Source organism: Zootoca vivipara, chromosome 14, assembly GCF_963506605.1.
Source record: "Zootoca vivipara chromosome 14, rZooViv1.1, whole genome shotgun sequence".
Classification (NCBI taxonomy): Eukaryota; Metazoa; Chordata; class Lepidosauria; order Squamata; family Lacertidae; genus Zootoca; species Zootoca vivipara.
The window spans coordinates 31,366,586-31,387,198 of NC_083289.1; positions in this window are offsets into that span (position 1 = coordinate 31,366,586).

The window sequence follows — 20,613 nt, forward strand, 5'->3', positions numbered from 1 at the left end:
GTGGATATTCTTGGTGGATGCTCTTCCATGAGGGAAGTGCATTGCATCAGCTTTGGCCCCTATGTCATTTTTCTATCCATCAGCTCTCATCTTGCCCCATTGTTCAATTTTGTGTAAAACAATCCAGCTCCTGTTGTGCATGGACTATTGGACTTGAGATTAGAAAAGTCTGGGGTCAAATCTTCAGTTATACCATGAAGCTAAATACCGGTAAGTAAACCACAGTCTCTTACCAACCTAGTCAACTTTTAAAAGTTAAATGAAAACAAGATAAAGGCACCCACTGTCCACGGTTCTGAACTCCCAGGAGGTACGATGGGGCAAAAAAATTATAAATTATATATTTTTAAAAGAAACTATCTGCTTCTGCTTCTTCTTTTTTTAAAGAAAAAAATCAAATTCCATCTCAATAAAAGTTAAAATTACCACAGCAAGAAGCTGTGCCCACTATCCAAAGAACTTTGCAATTGGTTCCATGTGCCTGAAGAATTTATGTTTCTCAAAGAGAAAGACTCAAAAGCTCCCCTCCCCAAATGCACTCTAGCCCAAGCCTCTGGACTAGCCTACAGCAGCTCTTTGAATTTATTACAAACTTAGACATTTTGAAGCAGTTCACATTCTGTTGACATTCTATATTTCTAATTCAGACAGTGTGCAGACACTGTACAGGGAATTTTGGGGGAAGGCATTTGTCTGCCCCCACCCTATCACTAGAACCACCCACTCAGCCTATTCCTTTATGTTTATTTTCCTGGCATCCACTACTTCTAAAAAGATAAAAAGGATTAAGGAACTACTGATGGCAGCAGCAATAATTTTTTTCAAAAAAATAAACAGCAGAAACCAATAAAAACAGTAAAAGGGTTTTTAGGAGTTAACAAAAGCTGAATTCTAAAAATTGTCTGCCATAAGTCTGCAGCACCAAGAAGCCAAAAAGTATTGTGGTTCCTTAGTGACTTTCTGGTATATTGTTAAACATTCATTTTAAAACCCAGATTGTAAAGTAAAAATGACTTTTTGTGGGATGTTCAAAACTTCCAAGCCTCACACATACTGGCATCAAAAAGGAGTCACAATCAATACACTGACAGTGTGCCTAAAAGCCCTTTGTAATGTCAGTTCTCAAAGCTGTTTTCCTTTGACTGTACTCATATTCACTGACAGATATCAGAGTTGTGTTTTGTTGGGCTTCCTTTTTTACTTTTCATCCATCAGGCCATCTCTGGCATATCTTAGATAAGTGAAAATAAATGAATGCTGTCTGGAGATAATACATAACAAACATAACCGTGGTTATTTCACAACTTGATTTTTTTTAATTAAAAAAATACATGGATAAAGTGTATCCAGCTAATATATTCTGAAAGTCTTCCTTTTTAACTTCTAGTTATTTTTCCCTATAGATCCGTCGAAAGTTAAGGTGCCCTATTTCCATATTTAAAAATTCTAACTTGGAAAGAAACAGAAACTTCCAGCTGTCTTAGGCAGCAAGATGCAGCCCAATTATGCCTCCTAGGCAACTATCAATAGTATATTCTTCCCTCAAATACAGTGTTAAATAATTCATTGCCCATTGAAAATGGATTAGTGGGCTTTTTTTTTTTAATGACTGAATCAGATTACCTCAAAGAGGCATTTAAAAGACAAAGTTTTTAAAATATGTAAAGTGTTACTGGTGGATACATTTGAATTGTAATATTAAATAGTGTGGAATCACTAAAGGAGGGTTAAACATTTTCCGCATCTCATGCTGGATACAGGTAATGAGATTTAAAAGGAGTCGTGGGTATAAAGCTGCTTGTTGCCAGCACTGCCAAGATAATAAGGCAAATTGGGACACCAAAATCAACAAGAACTCTAGAGAATATCTTAAGGGGGGGGGTTCAGTATTTCCCCTAAGCATGCTGTATTACTCAACTGCAAAAACTGTTTTTCAGTTAGAAGTTCACTAGCCTTCAGAAAACTGCAATTACCAGGATACTGTGCATGAAAGTGTGACAATTAAACCAGTTTAAATTGATAGTACGGATATTGTCTTATCTTGCCAACCTAAATCAGTTAACGGCCATTGTGCCCTGCAAGGAACTCTGGGAATTGTGAGGGCATTAAGAATGGTTACACATATGGTTAGACATAAAACTGCACCCCAATACTCCCTAGTTAATTGAGCGGAATAACTGCCAGTAGAGTACAGTATGTTGCAACCGCTTTTAACTGAAAAAACGAAATCTATTCATAGATCCTTTTTCAATAAGCACTAAGACAAAAGGGGGGGGTGTAAAAGGGATGGACTAAAGAAGTCATTACTTTGCTGGCCAATTTTGTGAGGGCCAGTTTAATGGAGGAAGAAGAAGGGTGCCATATTCTGAAGAGCAAAAAAGAGGACATATTTGTTGACTTCTACTTTTAATTATGGATCACTATACAATAACGACTTTCATTTTACATACCCATGAAAAAGAGGATGTGTCCTGGAAAAAGAGGACATATGGCAACGCTAGAAGGAATGGAACCCCCCCCCCCTTCCCAAATAGGGAGTACAGTATAGTTAAGAAAAGATGGAAATGGGGATGCTACATTGTAAAGACAATTTACAGTACAATCATACAGTCCACTTGAAAGTAATTTAACTCAATGAGGCTTACTTCCCAATGAGTGGGTATAGGATTTTTCAGCCAAAATGTGGATTGGGCATTTCTTAACACTGTTTTCACCCTGTATTATATTCACACAATGAGATCTGCTGAAGGGCTATTCACCTCATCAGTGATTGCTAGATGAAGCCAGGCATGCTAATCAGGGGAAACCAGGATATTATTATTATTATTATTATTATTATTATTATTATTATTATTATTATTTCTTCTACTACTACATTATAATTGTTTGTACCTTGAGCAAAAAAACTGAGTGGGGAGAGAGATTCTCTGGATTATTCCAGATTATTAAATATGGAGTGGGCCAAAATGAGGGCCAAAACTAGGGTAGAGCAAGCAAGAAGTCACTGTGTCTGAGGGGAAAAAAAATGTCTGAGTTTACGATGAGGGATTAAAATTGTCATTTTTGCTGAGAAAAGAAAAGTATTGTATATGAAAAAGGGTATATGAGAACAACAGCTACCTATCCAACACAGGTAGGTCTAAGTAATGAACCTTGATCTTTGTGTACCAAGACTGACAAAATGGAGACTCCTGAGGTAAATCCTCCACAGAAATAGAATTATGAGGTACTCTCTAAATCACAGATGCCATTTCAAGCGTCTGTGAAGAGAGGCAGTCAAGAGTCACAGCACCATTCACAGCTTGGCCTTGAATATATTTAAGATTAAATGAAAAGGGTGGGGGCTAAATTTGTATACCCCATGTATTTGTGAATTTATTTATTTACATCATTTATTTGCTGCCTCATAATTTACATAAAGGTGTTAAGATACTATTTGTATGCCACCTTTCCATTGTTAAAGCCATACTCAAGGCAGCTGACAAAGTGAAATGATTTACATAATTACAAATACAATAAAACTAGTCATAAACAATAAATAAAACACATCAAAAAGAACACAACCAAATTGAACAATGTGCACATAAATCATAAGATCTAAAAATAAATATACGAAAAATTAATATCAATAGCAGCAACAAAATCCCCCAACAAAACCCCAGTCCAAGAGGTCCTTAGTAATTCTGATGGGTCTACTCTAGTAGCACTAGCACTGACTACAGCTGTGTATTTGTCTTAATATTCTATTAAGTAACAATAATCACAAGAGGTTTGAAAACACACACACACACACACACACACACACACACACACACACACACACACACACACACACACGAAGGGGGAAACTAAGTACATACCCCCCACCTCTTGAGAGAGAGAAAAAAGTGTATGTTTCCCTCACAAGTTTACATTAGGGGGGCAGGGCATGTGCTATTTTTATTAGCCTTTCATGTGTTTCAGTTTGTACAGTTTTATTGTTAAATCGCTGCAGGATGTTTTATAGGAAACAATTCATAAATGAAAAAAATAATACACTGGGTTTTGTTCTTTTTTCCTTTCTTTTTGGCAGACAATGGGGCTTATATGGATGTTTTGAATAAACAACACTTTTTCCTCATGCGAAGTTAAGAGGCGCTTTCCTGCAGCAGTTCCTCTCTCTGCAATCCTGTCCCGTCCCACAAAAACAGGCACCACAGTTTGGGCGGGAAAACGCATCAGCTCTCAGCGCGCAGGCGCCCAGCTGCCAAATATTTCGTGATTGTCTCCCGTTCCTCGCGCCAGCTCCTTAAAGGGCCAGTAGCAGGAAGCAGACTGGCAAAGGGAGAGAGACACTCACGTGGTTGGGGGATTGTTATGGGGAACTGGATTTTGCTTTGATCAAGAGGGTGTGTGAGTGGGTGGGTGCTTGTAAACTTCATTGCCATTGACTACTAGAAGATAAGGTTTTTCAGTGATTACTCTGCACAAACTCTTTCTGAATTAGATCAACACTAAATATCGAAGGAAGCTTTTAACGGTTAAACTAAACGAATGTCCCGCTTATTTTCAGAGTTTATACCTGTGTTACTGGATTGATGACCCTTTTCTGTGTTTTGCACATAAGTATTTTGTGTCTGTATTGTAATGGCCATGGGTTATAAACAATAATAAAACTTGGTTTGGCTTCTTATTTAGGTTGTTGTGATTTTGAATTTTAATTTGTTGGGTATGTGTTTGTTGTTGTGATCAGCCCTAGGGCTGTTGATGGATGAAGGGTGGTCTATGAATGGAAACAAATACTGCAGTGTGATTTAACAAAACTAGTTTTGAAGCTGAATGCGTGCAGAGCCAAATATTTGTCATGTTTTGTACACCCTTTGGGATAAATCCAACTAAGTTTTACTCAGAGTAGAGTTTTGTGTGGGTTTATGTGGTTCTTAAATAGTTGAACCTCAAGCTTATCCAAGACATTTCTGCTCTCTGGCAATGCATGTTTTTGACTGTATGACTGTTTCAAATATAATATCCAATTGAAGCGTGGTGGGAGGACAGATGTAAATGAAGTTCCAAATTTAAGAGATTTTCTCAGTTGGAATCTTTGCTAAGTGGAATGCTTTTCACTTAGAGTAGACCTACTGAAGTTAACAGACCTATCTTAGCCATGTCAATGCTAGTGTGTCTACTCTGAGTAGAACTAACATTGGTGACAACCCTTTCCCTCCACATTCATTCACCGGAGGGCCTAAACCAGGCATAGGCAAACTTGGCCCTCCAGATGTTTTGGGATTATAATTCCCATCATCCCTTACCACTGGTCCTGTTAGCTAGGGATCATGGGATTTGTAGTCCCAAAACATCTGAAGGGCAGAGTTTGCCTATGCCTGGCCTAAACAGATGGTGGCTTTTGAGAGAAGGAAGAAGGGTGAGGTATAAAAGTCAAAATGTACCCTTTAAAAGCAAACAAACAAACTTATACTAAGTCAGCCCATTGTTTCATCTAGCTCAGTATTGTCTACACTGAGTGGCAGCAGTGCTGCCAGGGTTTCAGACAGGGGACTCTCCCAGCCCCATCTGGAGATGTTGAGGATTGAACCTGGGACCTTTCGCATGCAGAGCAGATTTATGGCCCTTCCCAGTTTATAAAAATGTAACTAAAATATAAGCATTGTTTTACAGTTAGCTCGGAAATGCTTAGGGTTCACCCCACTTGGGCGTGATGATGCAGTCCACTTGAGGTGGCAGCACCAGGAAGGGGTAGCAAATTATCAGTTTATTAATATATTATCAAACCACCATTGGAGTGTGGTGTGCTATTTGGATTTTCTGCCTCAGGTCTCCAAATATTTTCAGTCATAACTAGAAATGGTACCATACGTACCATATGTTTAAAGCACATTATTTCTTTCCAAAGAATCCTTGGAACTATAGCTTACCCCCCCCCCCCGAGCTATAATTCCCGGCACCCTTAGCAAATTATAGTTCTCAGGATTCTTTGGGTGAAAACAATGTGCTCTAAATGTATGTTTGTACCCAGCCATTTTTCCAGTCCTATTTCCGCACAAGCCAAACACCTAGAATTGAAATGAGCACACACACTTGCCAGCTGCTTGCTGCCTTGGTGTGGTTTTCATTTGAATAAATGAATTTCTGTTGAAAGCCAGTTATGAAAAGGCCGTCTGGCTCTCGACATGTCGTCATAACCAGCTTTTCCAGAAAACCCATTCTTGTTTCAGCGCACGCCATGCTTGGCTCCCCAGATCAGCTGTATGGCCAGAGAGACTTTGCCCTCCTCATCATGGAAACAGCATCTCTGATGCAGGAAGAAAATTGTGCCTGCTTCCCCCACCCACCCACCCCCACTTTAAATGTGACAACAATGGCATGAAAGTGATCCCCCTCCTCTTCTCTCTTTTAAAGCTTCCCCCACAATAGCATTGACTTGTCAGAACTACCAGCCCCTGATGAATATGAACAGCTATGGAGGCGAGACATTGTGTGTGTCTTGGACTTGATAAAGAAGTCAAGGGTGAGTGCACAGAGGTCACGGCTGGCGTAGCTCTTGATGCAGCAGCAACAGAAACGCTATCAGAAAACATCTGCCTCCTCCCCCAAACACGCCAGGTGTCAAACGCTCAGGGCTCAACATGGCAGCCATATTCTGACACAGGTAGCACATTTTTTTAAATAGATGTTTAACTCACTGCAGCTCCTGGAAACAAAAAGCCACGACATTCAGGATGGATGATCTCCTGTCCACAAAGGTAAAGAGTGTTAAGGTTATCTGGAGGTTATTGAACAGCAGATACAGATAATACAGTTGGTTGCAAGGATGGAGAGGGAATCTGTTTCAAATGGATTTAAATGCAGAATTTAGCTGTTTTGACCCACTCAAGCTTTGCTCACAGGCGATCTCTTGTATTTTTTTTAAAAGTGTGACTAATATGCGAAAACATACTAAAAATTACATGCAAAAATATGCAAAAATATGTATATTGTACATATAATAAGTATAAAAGTGTGTGGTACTATATCTCTGCAGCATCATGACCAGGCTGGGACAATAAGTACACCCAGAGGCCAAAACAGGTCTTTTGGGTATGGGGGAGCACTGGGAACCCATCTAGAACAGACTAATATTTCATATACTTTTCAGTATCATTTTGAGGCTTCCCTTCCTTTTTTGTAAGAACATAAGAAGTGCCTGCTGGATCAGGCCAATGGCCCATCTAGTTCAGTATTCTGTTCTTACAGTGGTTAACCAGATGCCTATGGGAAGCCCTCAGATAGGACCTGAGTACAATAGCACTCCCCCCTGTGGTTTCCATCAACTGGTTTCCAGAAGCATTTAGCCTCTGTGGAAGCAGAGTATAGCCACAGTGGCTAGTAGCCATTGATAGCTTTGTCCTCCATGTGGTTTGTGTTTGGTCATGTTTTCTTTTTCTCTCTAGGAATATAGAAAGCTGTCTTATACCATATCAGGTCCCTTGCCCATCTAGCTCAGTATTGCCTACTCTGATTGGCAGTGGCTCTCCAGGATTTCAGATACAGATCTTTCTCAGTCCCACTTGGAGTTGCTGGGGACTGAAGCTGGGACTTTCTGCATGCAAAGCAAATGCTCTACTAATGAGATGCAGCAGCTTCTTTTTTGTAAACTGTTGTGAAATCTCTCCCTTGCTTGTCCAGCAGTCATGTTTCCTTATAATAGGCTGGAACATGTCATACAGTACTTTCTGATTCCCATAAAAGTTTCCTTCTGGGTCAAGCATGCTTGCTTGCTGAGCATCAAGAGGATTTTCCTACTCCTGTTCCTAGGGAGGCCACACCAAAAAAGAACAAAAAGAACACAGGTGTCCTTCACTTTTGCATATGCTGGTTTACATACTTATTGGCGAAAATTGAGAAGAATTTATATATCTCTACAGCTGGGAGGACTTGTGACCAAGAGACCTGTGGGCCTGCTGGGTCTGTTGTCCTGGTGCTAACTGCTAATGGGCCTTGCTCTTCCTTCATATAGTTCTTATGGGAATCAGAAGCAATATGGCTATGTACATACCATAGAGCTGCAATTCCCAGCACCCTTAACATATGACACTTCCTAGGGTTCTTTGCATGGGAGTAGAATGTGCTTTAAAGATATGATATGGACACAGCCTATGTCTTTGAATACCAGTTGCTGGGAATCACAAGTGGCAAAGCACTCATGCCCTGCTTTCCAGACCACTGTGAAAAGAGGATGTTGGAAGACATAAGTTGGCAACCAGACTCTTCTTAGGTTCTCATGGTGTTTGGCCCTTCTGGGCTAACATGGCACTTGATGTTGCAGTGGGGTAGGGATCCAACTGGAGCAGTCCTGATGTGTTTGCCTCCCTTCCTAGCTCTCTTTGTGAAATGAGGTTCAGTAGGGGTAGCCAATATGGTATCCTCCAGGTGTTTCTGGACTAAAACCTGCCCCATCCTTAGTGGATTCTGCTTGAGGACTTCCCATTGGGGCATCTGGTTGATCACTGTGGGAAGGTGATGCTGGAGAGCTGGGCTTTTGGACTGATCCAGCAGCCAGGCTCTTCTAATTTTTAGAACGGGCTACAAATAGAAAGTGTCATCTGTAAAATAGAGCACATGGCCACTATCTCTGTTGCTACCTCTTTTACATTTGTTTCAGCCTTGTCTTTACTTTTCTCCCACTTCCTGAACTGGCAGTGACTTCTCACCGTGGTGGACAGAGACATCCCAGAAGGGGTCTGACATAGCAGCCCCTACTCCGGAAATTATTTCATGAACCAACAGTTTAGGTCCCTTTTCACAGTCATTCAGATTAATTTCTCCAGTTGGAAGCAGACAGGACGAAGAAGTGAATGTAACCAGAGGAATAAAAGCATTGTGAGTTGTAAATTGAATGGGGCAGGGTGCCTCAGAAAGGCAGGGAGATTCAAAGACAATGGATGAGAGATAGGGGCCGCAGTAAGAGAGGGCACTTGGTTTTCCAGTAAAACAGCAGTCAGACTGTCTGTTGTCTCTTCAGTGCAGCTGATGACAAAAAACGGGCCTTTGACAAGGACAATGAAATCTCTGTCCACACTGCTGCAGAACTGTAAACCCCTTTAGAGACAAGGACACACAGCCTTTTCTAGATCTTAGGTAAGAGATGCTGACTGGTCCAGGCATAATCTATTCAGTTAAGAAGAGCCCTGCAGCTGGATCACAGCAAAGACCCATCAGTCCAGCATCCTGTTCTCACAGTGACAGAGGATTATTTAGGGCAGTACAACCAGTTCAGTTGCAGTGGCATCAGGCCTAGGGAGTGCTGCAGGGCACCACAACTATGATGTTGTGAACTGAGTAGAAAGGAAGTGGGGGAGGCGCAAAATGTTGACCTTGCCTCTGAAATTTGAAAGCCCAAAGTCCGTCCATGACAGTGCTCAACTGGATGCTTCTGGGAAGCCCACAAGTAGGGCATTAGCAGAACAGCACTGCTGCTCCCCACAACACACAAACCTGCACTTCCTAGTGGCTGGTGTTCAGAGGCCAATTGCGTCTGACAGTGGAGGTAGAACACAGCCACTGTGGTTAGCAGCCATTGATAGCCTTATCTCTCATGAATTTGTCTAATCCTCTTTTAAAGCCATCCAAGTTGGTGGCCATCAATACTACTTGTGGTAGCAAATCCCATGTGCTATGTGAAGAAGGACTTCTTGTTCCCTCTCCTGAATCTTCCAACTTTTAGCTTTACTGGATGGCTTGCCTCTTGATCCCCCAAGGAACACAGAAGCATGAATGGATAATAAAGCCACCATGAGCAGCATTGCAGGTTGTATGATTTGTGATTCTCCATTATTTCCCCTCAGTTCCATGATCACAGAATCATGTTCTTTGAGACAATTCCAGTGCTAATATTAAGGAGCCAGGTCCAAGGTGGAGATAATGATGGCCAACATAGATTTATTCAAGAGCAGAGTCCTGACAGTCAAGGAGGATGCAAAACAGGGCTAGTGAGGGTGTGGCTTAGAGAGAAGGGGTGTGGCCTAGGGAGAGATCATGGCCTATAGCAGGGGTTCCCAAACTAAGGCCCGGGGGCCGGATGCGGCCCAATCGCCTTCTCAATCTGGCCCTTGGATGGTCCGGGAATCAGCATGTTTTTACATGAGTAGAATGTGTCCTTTTATTTAAAATGTATCTCTGGGTTATTTGTGGGGCCTGCCTGGTGTTATTACATGAGTAGAATGTGTCCTTTTATTTAAAGTGCATCTCTGGGTTATTTGTGGGGCATAGGAATTCATTCATATTTTTCTCCAAAATATAGTCCGGCCCCCCACAAGGTCTGAGGGACGGTGGACCGGCCCCCTGCTGAAAAAGTTTGCTGACCCCTGGCCTATAGCAAGGGCCTTATTCAGCTTCTGGGCTGTCCCTGCCCTACACCTAAACCCGTTTATATGAAATCAGCTTCACTGAAATTGAGTTGAATTCCAAGCGAGTGTGTTCATTCTTCAAGGCTGGGGTATGGCAGTTTGGGTTAAGTGGTAGATTCCTGTGCAAATCTTGCTTCTGTGTGCTTCTGTGTGCAATATTTGACACCAGGATTACAATTTATATTTGCACCTCTTATTAGTATCCATATTGGATCCTCATGAAAACTAAGCAAGCCAGTTCATTTTTCCATTTGCTCTATGTTTAAAAATAAAAGAAATCAATAGTATTCCACTTCTGTATCATAAAAATTTTTTTTTAACTCCTGATCGGTAATTTTATGACCTGAAGGTCATGGCTATTGAAAGCTGAGGTCTAGTCTGATTAATCCACCATGTCGGCTCCGTATTACAAGATCTTTCATTGTCTTCAATTAAAGTGCTGAAAATGAATACCACCTGTGCACTCATAGTTACAATGTCAATAAAGTCCATTATAATTATACACCGCTTGATGACAAATGACATGCCGAAGGGGTGACAAGCTCATTTTGGTTTGGGTGGAGAGCAGAGAGAGCTCTTCTGTGAACTGGGAACATCTATTTTTGTCCAATCTTGGTCACACCAAAAAGGGAGGAAAATCCTTCTGTGACCTATCTCCCCCCCTACCAGATTTAAACTGTGCAAAATATTTATGGTAATTAGAGGTTCCCCAACTCAGCACCATAAATGCAAGAGCAGTCAAAGAAGACCATCTGTTCAGTCTTCTGGCTGAAAGGCAAAGGCCACCCACCTCTCCAAACTGTGCATACCCCAGGATATATAGGTGTGGGTGCTGCTTATAGAACAAATGGCACTAGATAGCTCAAGCAAGTGAGACAAACTGTATGCAACATGGTAGCTAGCTGTAATGCAAAACTGAAACTGGAAGCCATGCTCTTGTCATCTTAGGGTGCCTGTTTTCAGTGACTAGACCCTTAGAGCCAAGGGATGCAGTATTATTATTATTATTATTATTATTATTATTATTATTATTATTATTATGCAAAACTGATATCCCCCCTTCAAACCATTTTAGGCAGTGGAGGCTAGTCTGTAATTTCTGATGGGCCACTTCTTTTGGAGTAACTTAAGTTTTCCCCCCTTGAAGTTCCATTGTGGGTAACCGAACCTGAACACCAGGTCTTGAAACTTAAGCCCCTTGTGTTGTCAGTGTTCTTAAGCACTTACCTTTGGAGCATACAGAATGACAACTCTTTGGTGATCTTTCTCCCGTGCCATCTCTAAAGTAACCCTAGGTGTGTAACATGCACAGTTCACACTGCCCTCCTTTGCCACAGCTGCAAGAGGAGAAGACTGGAAGCATCCACTTCTAGTTTTAAACTAACTATGGTTCCCGTTCCCTGTAATGTCCAAACTTGGGAAATGGTTAGTCTGAACTATGGTTATTGAACAAGTCAGGGTTGTAAACCATGGTGTTCTCCCATACTTGGACAAAATGGGGAGCTGTGGTTAGTTTAAAGTGGAAGCAGAGGAGAGGGGAGGAGAAATCATTCAAGCCTGAGGCTCAGTCATGTAATGATAAACCATCATTTAGTGTTGCTATGTTGATTTACAACTTCATATCTACTTTCCCCCCACCACCCACCCTGTAAGAATGACAAATTTATTTATTCTCAGGCTGGCCTGCCAATCAGATACTATACCTTTTATTTTATTTTTTAAAAAAACAAACAGCCTCGTTTTTCTAAATAACGGAAGAGGATGCTATCTGGCATGCAAAATGCCCTCCAGTTAGGGCAAATGTTCACCTGTAGTCAGGTGAGTCTATAGAATCAGGTTCTTTGCATTGTTCTCAAGTAGCCACTCTCCATTTCAAAAAGAAAAGGATAGATCGGATCACCGGCGTATGAAATTCTTCCGGCTATGAGTTTTTTCCCATTATCTGCTTTTGGCTGAATGCGGTGTATGGCTTTTCTGTGCTCTTTTTGCTGATAGCAACACGGATCAAATTAAGGAAGAAGAAAGCCTCATTCAAAAGGAGGAGGAGGAGATAAAAAGAACAGATGGATTTCACACTATCTCCTGCGTAGCTCCTGTCTCTCCCCTCTCTTTTTGAAAGACAAAAAAAGAGGGATTTAAAATTTCTACTGAGTGGTTCCTGCATTGCTTAAGAACATAAGGAGTGACCCACTGAATTTGGCACAAAGATCCACTTAGTCCCGGCATCAGCCCTTCCTTTGGATGGATCGCATATTTGTCCTGGCTGCTGGATCTACAGGGGATGCAAGTCCTAGCAAACGGAATGAAATGGTGACCTCCAGGTTCCGGAATGTGACAAAGGAGTGGAGGGCTGTTGGGAAAGGGCTGTGGCTCAGTGGGAAAGTATCTGCTTTGCATGCAGAAGGTCCGAGGTTCAATTTCTGGCATCTCCAGTTAGGGCTGGCAATGTTCTTTGCCCAAAACACTGGAATGCATAGAGTATACTGAGCTAGATGGACGAATGTTCAGATTTGCTATAATTCAGTTCCCTCTGTTCCTATGTTGAGTAAGTGGTGACATAATAGAAGTTGACAAAATTATGCATGGGATGGAGAAAGAGGATAGGAAAAAGTCTCTCCCCCCCCCCATAACATTAGAACTTGTGGACATCCAGTGAAGCTGAATGTTGGAAGAATCAGGACAGATAAAATAAAAATAAAGTTATTTATGCAGCGCATAGTTAAAGTATGGAACTTGCTCCAACAGGAGGCAGTTATGGTCACCAAATTGGATGGTTTTAAACAGTGCCTTTTTTTTACTAGAAAAAGAGGTGCCAGTACTCACCATGAAGTTGTTACAGTAAGTGCCACACTTTTTAACCAAAAAAGAGAGGTGCCAGTACTGCGTACCCTTGAGTATCCCTGAAGAAGAAAAAAGCACTGGTTTTAAAGATTAGAGAGAATCATGCAGGAGAAGGTTATCAATGGCTTCTATCCATGATGGCTGCTTCTGAATACCAGTTGCTGGAAACCTCAGGAAGGGAAAGTGCTGTTCAGCTCAGATCCTGCTTGCGGGATTCCCACAGGCATCTGGTTGGCCACTGTGAGAACAGGATGCTGGAGTAGATGGGTCACTGGCATCATTCTGCATAATCTTCTTATTTTTTTGTGTTACAATGATAGAGTGAGGAAAGCTTCCTCAAATATTTTCCCCCAGTCTTTCCTCTTGTTGCTACAGAGCTTGGAGGGAAAAATGTAATCTTCAGCCTGCCTGCAGCTTCTAAATATGTGGTCTTGTGAGCAAGATTCTCCTTGCCATGCTCCAGAAGTTTCTGACTATAATACAGAGTTTTCCTGTTTGGTGCATGTGTGTTTTCATATTATTAATCTCATTCTTTTCTCCCCAGCCCACTTCCCCCCTTTTATTCTCATGCTGCTGCACCCTCACCCTGGGCCCTCCACTGGCTTCTGTAATGTTACAGTATTAAAAGTTTCATTTCAGTTCTTTCTTCAGAATTTCTTCTCCGACCCCCACTCTTACAAGCATAAAAGAATGATATACAGTGGAAAGAGCCCCAGTGCCAGCCATATCATTGGAGTTGACAGACAGTGGAGTTTCAAGCTGGGAAAACTTCTTGCGAAGAAAAGGCCCTGCCTTCGATGCGGGCCCCTTTTTCTCAGCTCGGGATGGATGGGTATTCATTACTGTGTGCCAGTCATTCCCGCAGCTTTGATCAGGGGACCGTTTCATGCGAGGGGTGTGGGGCGGAGGCAGGAAGGAGGGAGAAGACACATCTTCTGTCTGAACTAAGTTGGGGATTTCATCATTCGTAGCAAAATACCCTCCACTAGGGCATAGCGCTGGGTGGAGTAAGGCCACTTCCTGAGATGGTTTTGCGGGGAGCGAGTGCTGTCATGGGTAACTTGGTTGGCTTTTGTTCAGTTTCTCTGCCTCTCCTCAAAAGGTTTCTGAAAGAAGCAGAGCTAGGAAAGAAGAAGAGTTTGAATGGAGGACAGCTTTTTAGGAGCTATAATGGCATTTTGGGCTACTCAGAAATCAGTAAACTAAAATTTGCCATGTCCATTGATTTCAATGAGTCTACTCTGAGTAGAATGAACATTGGGTGTAACCCAACGTTTTGAATGCACACAGGCATATGGAGATTTGAGCCAAAACTCTTAGACGTGTACATTATCACACAGAGAAATTATTAAAAAGATTCCATATACGGCCTTTCATTTTAGGAAGATACACCTTGCTGGTTCAGAAACAAAGAAAAGCGACATAACAAGAATAATATCAATTTTAAAAAATACAATTAAACATAATTTAAATGCATAGTTTAGCAAAGATCATCATCATTAAACATTGTATACTGCCCATCATCCATAGATCTCAGGGCAGTTCAAAAAACAAACAAACAACAAGATTAAAAACAACAAAATACATAATCCAAACAAAACAATAACACCCCAATCAGCTTTTATTGATATGTCTGATGTTCTTATTCTTCTAAGGGTTGTATTGGGTTCTTAGGTGGTGTACTGCCTTGCAATATCTGATGTGAAAATAAAGATTTATAAACATTTAAATAAACAAATGGACAATAAAAATGCTGCCCGGATGGTCTCTGAATATGTGGCCAATGTCTCCTACTTAGGGCTGTCAGGTAAGGAGCATCCCAGACCCTCAGATTTCAGGGCCCAAATCTGAGACCTGGGAGCAATCCCGGATGATGTTACTAGAGCGCCCTGAAGACGGAAATAAATTGGGAAAGGGAAGTGGAGGGCATCAGACCACCCAGAATATCACTGCTATAATGACTGCTCCCCACATCAAATGGGGGGGGGCGCACCTTTTGCGTGATCGCACGCAGCCCCCTGGATCCCAATGCGTCTCCTGGTAGTTCGGGCTGGCCTCATCCTCCCCAGGCTGGATACCTGGAGGTCTCCGTCTACCTCAGCCAATCGTCCAATCCCGCCTGGGGAGACGTTGCCAGGGCATTGGACAGGTAAGGGGAGGGACCGTTCTGCTCACACAACAGGTGAATCTTACCTGCGAAGCGGCAGTCAGCTCCCACCCTCCCCTCCCTCAGTTAAGTCTTCTTTTGCAGGTTAACCTCTTCTCCACAGGTACACAGGTGCTGCTACGTCAAGGTCACTGTTGAAGGGCCGGAAATGAATTTTCCTGCATTGGCAGGTTTTGCCTTTCCCGTAGCAAAACGACACAACTTTGGTTGTTTCAGGCCTTGGCCGGAATCCTTCAGTCTATCTTCCTGGGGTGTGTGTGCCTAAAGCGGGGACCCACACCCCCTTTGCGGCAGTGATACCAGGGTACCCCGTTAATGGGGTCTTGAGGGGAGGCATTGGCCATACGCCGAGAGGTTGTCATTGCTCTCCCCTCCAAAGGTGGCGAAACGGGGGGGGGGCGGGCTCTCAGATTGAACATATGTTCTCCAGAGCCAGCCCAATCTCTACACATTCTGGATAACCCTGAAGTCTCCCAGATCCCCAGCTGGGGACTGGGAAGGATAAACATCCAATGGCTGAGCCAAGGTCTCCCTACATCTGAAACTTAATAAAGTCGTGGCCAATTTTAATCCCATAGCACATTGTCTTGCGTCATTATTCCGCTCAGGGGTCGCCCGGGGTTGGAGGGGGGGACTCTGCCTGTCCACGCAATTTTCAGCCAGCATCTGCTGTACTGAAGTTTGCAAGCTGCATGCACAATCTTGTTGTTGTTATTATTGCTGACAATGATTAAAAACACTTTCACCCATCTGGAGATTCATCTGCCACTTGGCAAACCTGGAGACTTCAGGTCTGGTCTGGTCTGGTAACGTTTATCCTACCAAGCTTGTTTTCTGTTGCTTCAGAGGGTACGAACCAATGAATTCAGAAGGCAGGAAAGGATATTCCGTTCTTCCATTCCATATTCCGACTAAATATTAGGAAGAACTTTCTGACACAAGGAGCTGTTTGATAGTGGAACGGCTGCCTTGGAAAGCAATGGACTCTCCTTCTTGGAGGTTTTTTTTTTTTTTTTTAGCAGAGACTGGATGGGCACCTATCAGGAATTCTTTAGATATGATTCCTGCATTGCAGGGAGTTGGACCATGGGTTTATTTTAGGGGGGGAGGCTTAATGGGGTTTTTTTGGGGGGGGGGAGTTATCTGTGTTACAATTGGTCAGTTAAGTATTTTTATTTATTTCCTTTTGTGGGGGGGGGTAGCTTCCCCCCTGCCCCTGGCTATGCCCATGTGTTGAACTCACCCATGAGTTGGACTAGATGACCCTCAGGGTCCCTTCCAACTCCACAATTCTATGATCAGTGCTGGGTTTGCCTGCTGTTCCATGGAGAAGATAGGAGAGCCAGGAACCCCCATCACTGATGTCATTTTCCCCCATCTGAGGTGGATTTTTCTTTTTAATGACTGCACAGGCTTGGGCAATCTCTTCCAGGAGGATTATTGCAGTGGGCGTTTATAAATATAAATATAGGCCTGGTGTTTCTTAACCAAGGACTTGAAACAGTCTTACTTAAATGGGAGGTGGTATAAGTGATATTACAGTGATTGGGCCAATTTTTAATGTACTTTTTATAGATGTGGCTTATATAAAAGGAGAGGCAGAGTTTAAAAGTTTCTTTTATACTGTCAGCTTGCTAATGTTCCCTGTAATCACATTTTTAAAAAAGACTCATTCAAATGTAAGATCTTACAGCCATGACTTCACCTTGAGGCTTGGTGGTGCCTGGTAATCATGTCTGGAGCAAGTTCCTTATGAGGAAAGGTTACAACATTTGTGGCTTTTGAGTTTAGGAAAAAAAGATGAGTAATGGGGAGGACATGATAGAGGCATATAAAATTATGCATAGTGCAGAAAAGTGAATAGAGAAAAGTTTTTCTCCCTCTCAAAATAACATTAGAATTCAGGGACATCCAATGAAGCTGAATGTTGGAAGATTCAAGACAGACAAGAGTAAGTCACTCTTCACACAGTGCATAGTTAAACTATGGGACTCACTCCTACAGGAAACAGTGAGGGCCACCAGTTTGGATGGCTTTAAAAGAGTATTAGGCAAATTCAAGGAGAGGAGAAGGCTATCAATGGCTACTAGTACCAATGGCTGTGTTCTAACTCTAACTGTTGGAGGCAGTATGCCCCTGAATTCCAGTTTCTGGGAATTGCAAGTGGGGAAAATGCTAGCACACCAGAACCACAGAAGCTTAATAGAGTAAGCAAAAAGTCAGTCTCAGCTCCATCTGCTACTACTACCATTATTATTATTATTATTATTATTATTATTATTATTATTATTATTCACCTTCCACACACATTTCTCAAGATATTGTACACAATAAAAACAGCTAGAAGAAATAGCACACAAAATAAAATAAAATAAAAACAATAGAAAATAATCACTTTCCCATTTATCCAGCTGGGAAAGCCAGTCGGAACAAAAATGCCTTCAACTTTCCAGAAACTGCAGAGAGTGGGGTACCTGTCGCATCTTCATAGGAATGCTGTTCCACCGAACAGGGGCAGCCACACTAAAAGCCCTGCTCCAAGTAATTGCAGAGTGGACTTTTGAGATCTTTGAACCTTGCAAGAGAAACTCTCGCAGTCAGCAGTAATCTAATTGGTGTCTAACAAATGAGGCAATCTTTCGAGTCACCTAGTCCTGGAATGTATAGGGACATATATGTTAGTACCGGTATCAGCACACTGAATATGATTGGGTATCAGATTGGCAGCCAATGCACATCCCACAAACAAAACAAAGGATTATATGCTGGCTCTCCTGATCAGATACCTAATGCTTCAGTCTCTTAATCTATCAACCTACGCTTTGTGCTTAAATCTGAGCTCCTCTGAAGTCCTGTGGGTCAGAGCCTGTCTACAGTGGCTAGAAGAGAAGGTTACTACAACATGACAGAGCTAGTAGTAACCCTTCATCAGTCTTCGGATAGTTGCATGAGCAAGACAGCCTCTGTGTAAGGCAAGAAAATTTGTGACTTGTTAAACATAGTAGTAACGAACTCCCAGCATTATTTATGGGGCTTGACTGCAGGTCCGTGTGACTTTGATACATGGTGCACTTTCCTTTGTTTCATTGTGCTCATAAATCTTGTTAGCAAAGGAGAAAGAAGACTGCAGAACACTTCCCCCAGCTTTGCTGATGCTTCTTGCAGTCCAAGAGATTTGCGCTGGGTTGCAGCAAGGTTGTTGTCACAGGTGGGAAGGGGCTGAGGGATAATGGGCACTGAGTGGTTCTGGGCAAAAGGTGGTCCATACATTGCCAAAATGGCATTTGCTAAGAACGTGAAACCCATTGCCCTAGTTCACAGCTGCCAGTATCACCTGCAACATTTTACCAAAAGTTAAATTCAAAGCCAATTTGGAGTGTAGTGTCAGAGGGGTTTCACTGAAAGACACGATACAGCCTCCCTTAAACTGGTGCCCTCCAGAGGTTCTGGACTACAGATGCCATCGGTACTGACATCCTACCACCGTGCTGGCTGGTGCTGAAGGGAGTTGCAGTCCAGCACACCCAGAGGGCACCAGGTTAGGGAAAGTTGCACCTGAGAAACATCTTTGAGAAGTGGGAGGGACACTCCTCTGTGGAAGGGGCTGGTCAGTAGATTTCACACAAAGCATAACCCAAAGCAAATGCAACAATTTGCACAAGACACAAAATCAGGGAAGCATCCACCCAACTGGGAGAAATGTGCTGTAGCCACCATTAGTCATACTTAGAGTAGACCCACAAGAACATAAGGTGAGTCTGCTGAACCAAGTCAATGGCCCATTTAGTCTAGTATCCTGTGGCCAACCGAATGCCTGTGGGAAACCCATAAACTGGACCTGAGCACAACAGCACTCTCCCCTCTTGTGGTTTATAGCAAGTAGTGTTTAGCACCATATGCCTCCGACCATGGAGGCACAGCATAGCCATTGTGGCTAGTATCCATTGATAGCCTTCTCCTCCATTAATGTGTCCAATCCTTTTTTAAAGCCATTCAAATTGGTGGCCACCACTGCCTCCTGTGAGAGCCAGTTCCATAGTTTAACTATGAGCTGCATGAAGAACTGCATTGACATGAATGGCCACGATTAACTTGGGTTCATTCATTCATGGAGTCATCCATGGAGTGACTCGTAGAACTTAGTTGGATGCAACCCATTGTGGTTTTTTTCAACACCCAACTCAAGAAGCAATAACAGCACCAACAGCAATGAGGGTAACATGTAGCGTCAGGAGATTAAGAGAAGCTCTGCGTTTAGAAATACACAGTGAAGTTGGTACATTTCCCCCTCGAGCATATGGTGCCATTTCCATATGTAAAACTCGCCGGGAAGATGCAAAGATCTGAAAGGGCCTTGTTACTGCTTAGTAGCTGGGAAAAAAAGCACATGAGGACAGGGAGACTGAAGGAGCGATTCAAAGGGCCATCATCAGAGAAAACAGATGTATTGACTTGTGTCAAAGATATATCAATGAACCCAGAATGAAAGGGAAGAGAAGCAAGAGGACAAATGAATTCACAATAAAAGGAACTCGGGAGAATTTTAAACACCGTCCCCCTCCCCTTCTTAAACAAATAAATACAACCATCCCATCTCAAACAGGAAGCACATTTGGGGAGGGGTTGGGAAGCAGATATGACAATGATATTTCACAATTTGCATCTTCAAAGCAGAAAGGGATCCTGCCAGGATGCTTTAAAAGGCACAGTACGCCGGGGAGGGATGTTTCAAATAAGTGAACATCCGCTAACCAAATGGCTATTTGGTTTTATTTCCTTGAAAAACGCCAGCATGCGGAGAGGAGAGAGAAAATGAGAGGGGGGCACATATATGAGGAGCACTTTCTGCCTGGAGTTGCTTTTGTGCAGACCCTCTCCCCCCACTCCCCATATGAAATGTATAGTGTTATTGCACAGCCCTAGGAATGGGCAAATCTATCAATTTCAGTTGCTCTCAGTTTCACTTGGGTTCTGCTTGTCCGATTGGTTACCTAGTGTTAGAACAGAATGCTGAACTAGAAGGGGTCTTGGGCCTGGATCAACAGCCAGGCTCTTCTTATGCTCTCATCTTCCCGAAAGGTACACTGCTTCTAAATCTTGAGGTTGTATATAGCTCCCTACTTTACCAGTTGCTGGGAATTGCAGGTGGGAATAATTGTGCTGCACTCAGGTCCTTCCCATTGGAGCATCTGGTTGGCCACTGTGAGAACAGGATGCTGG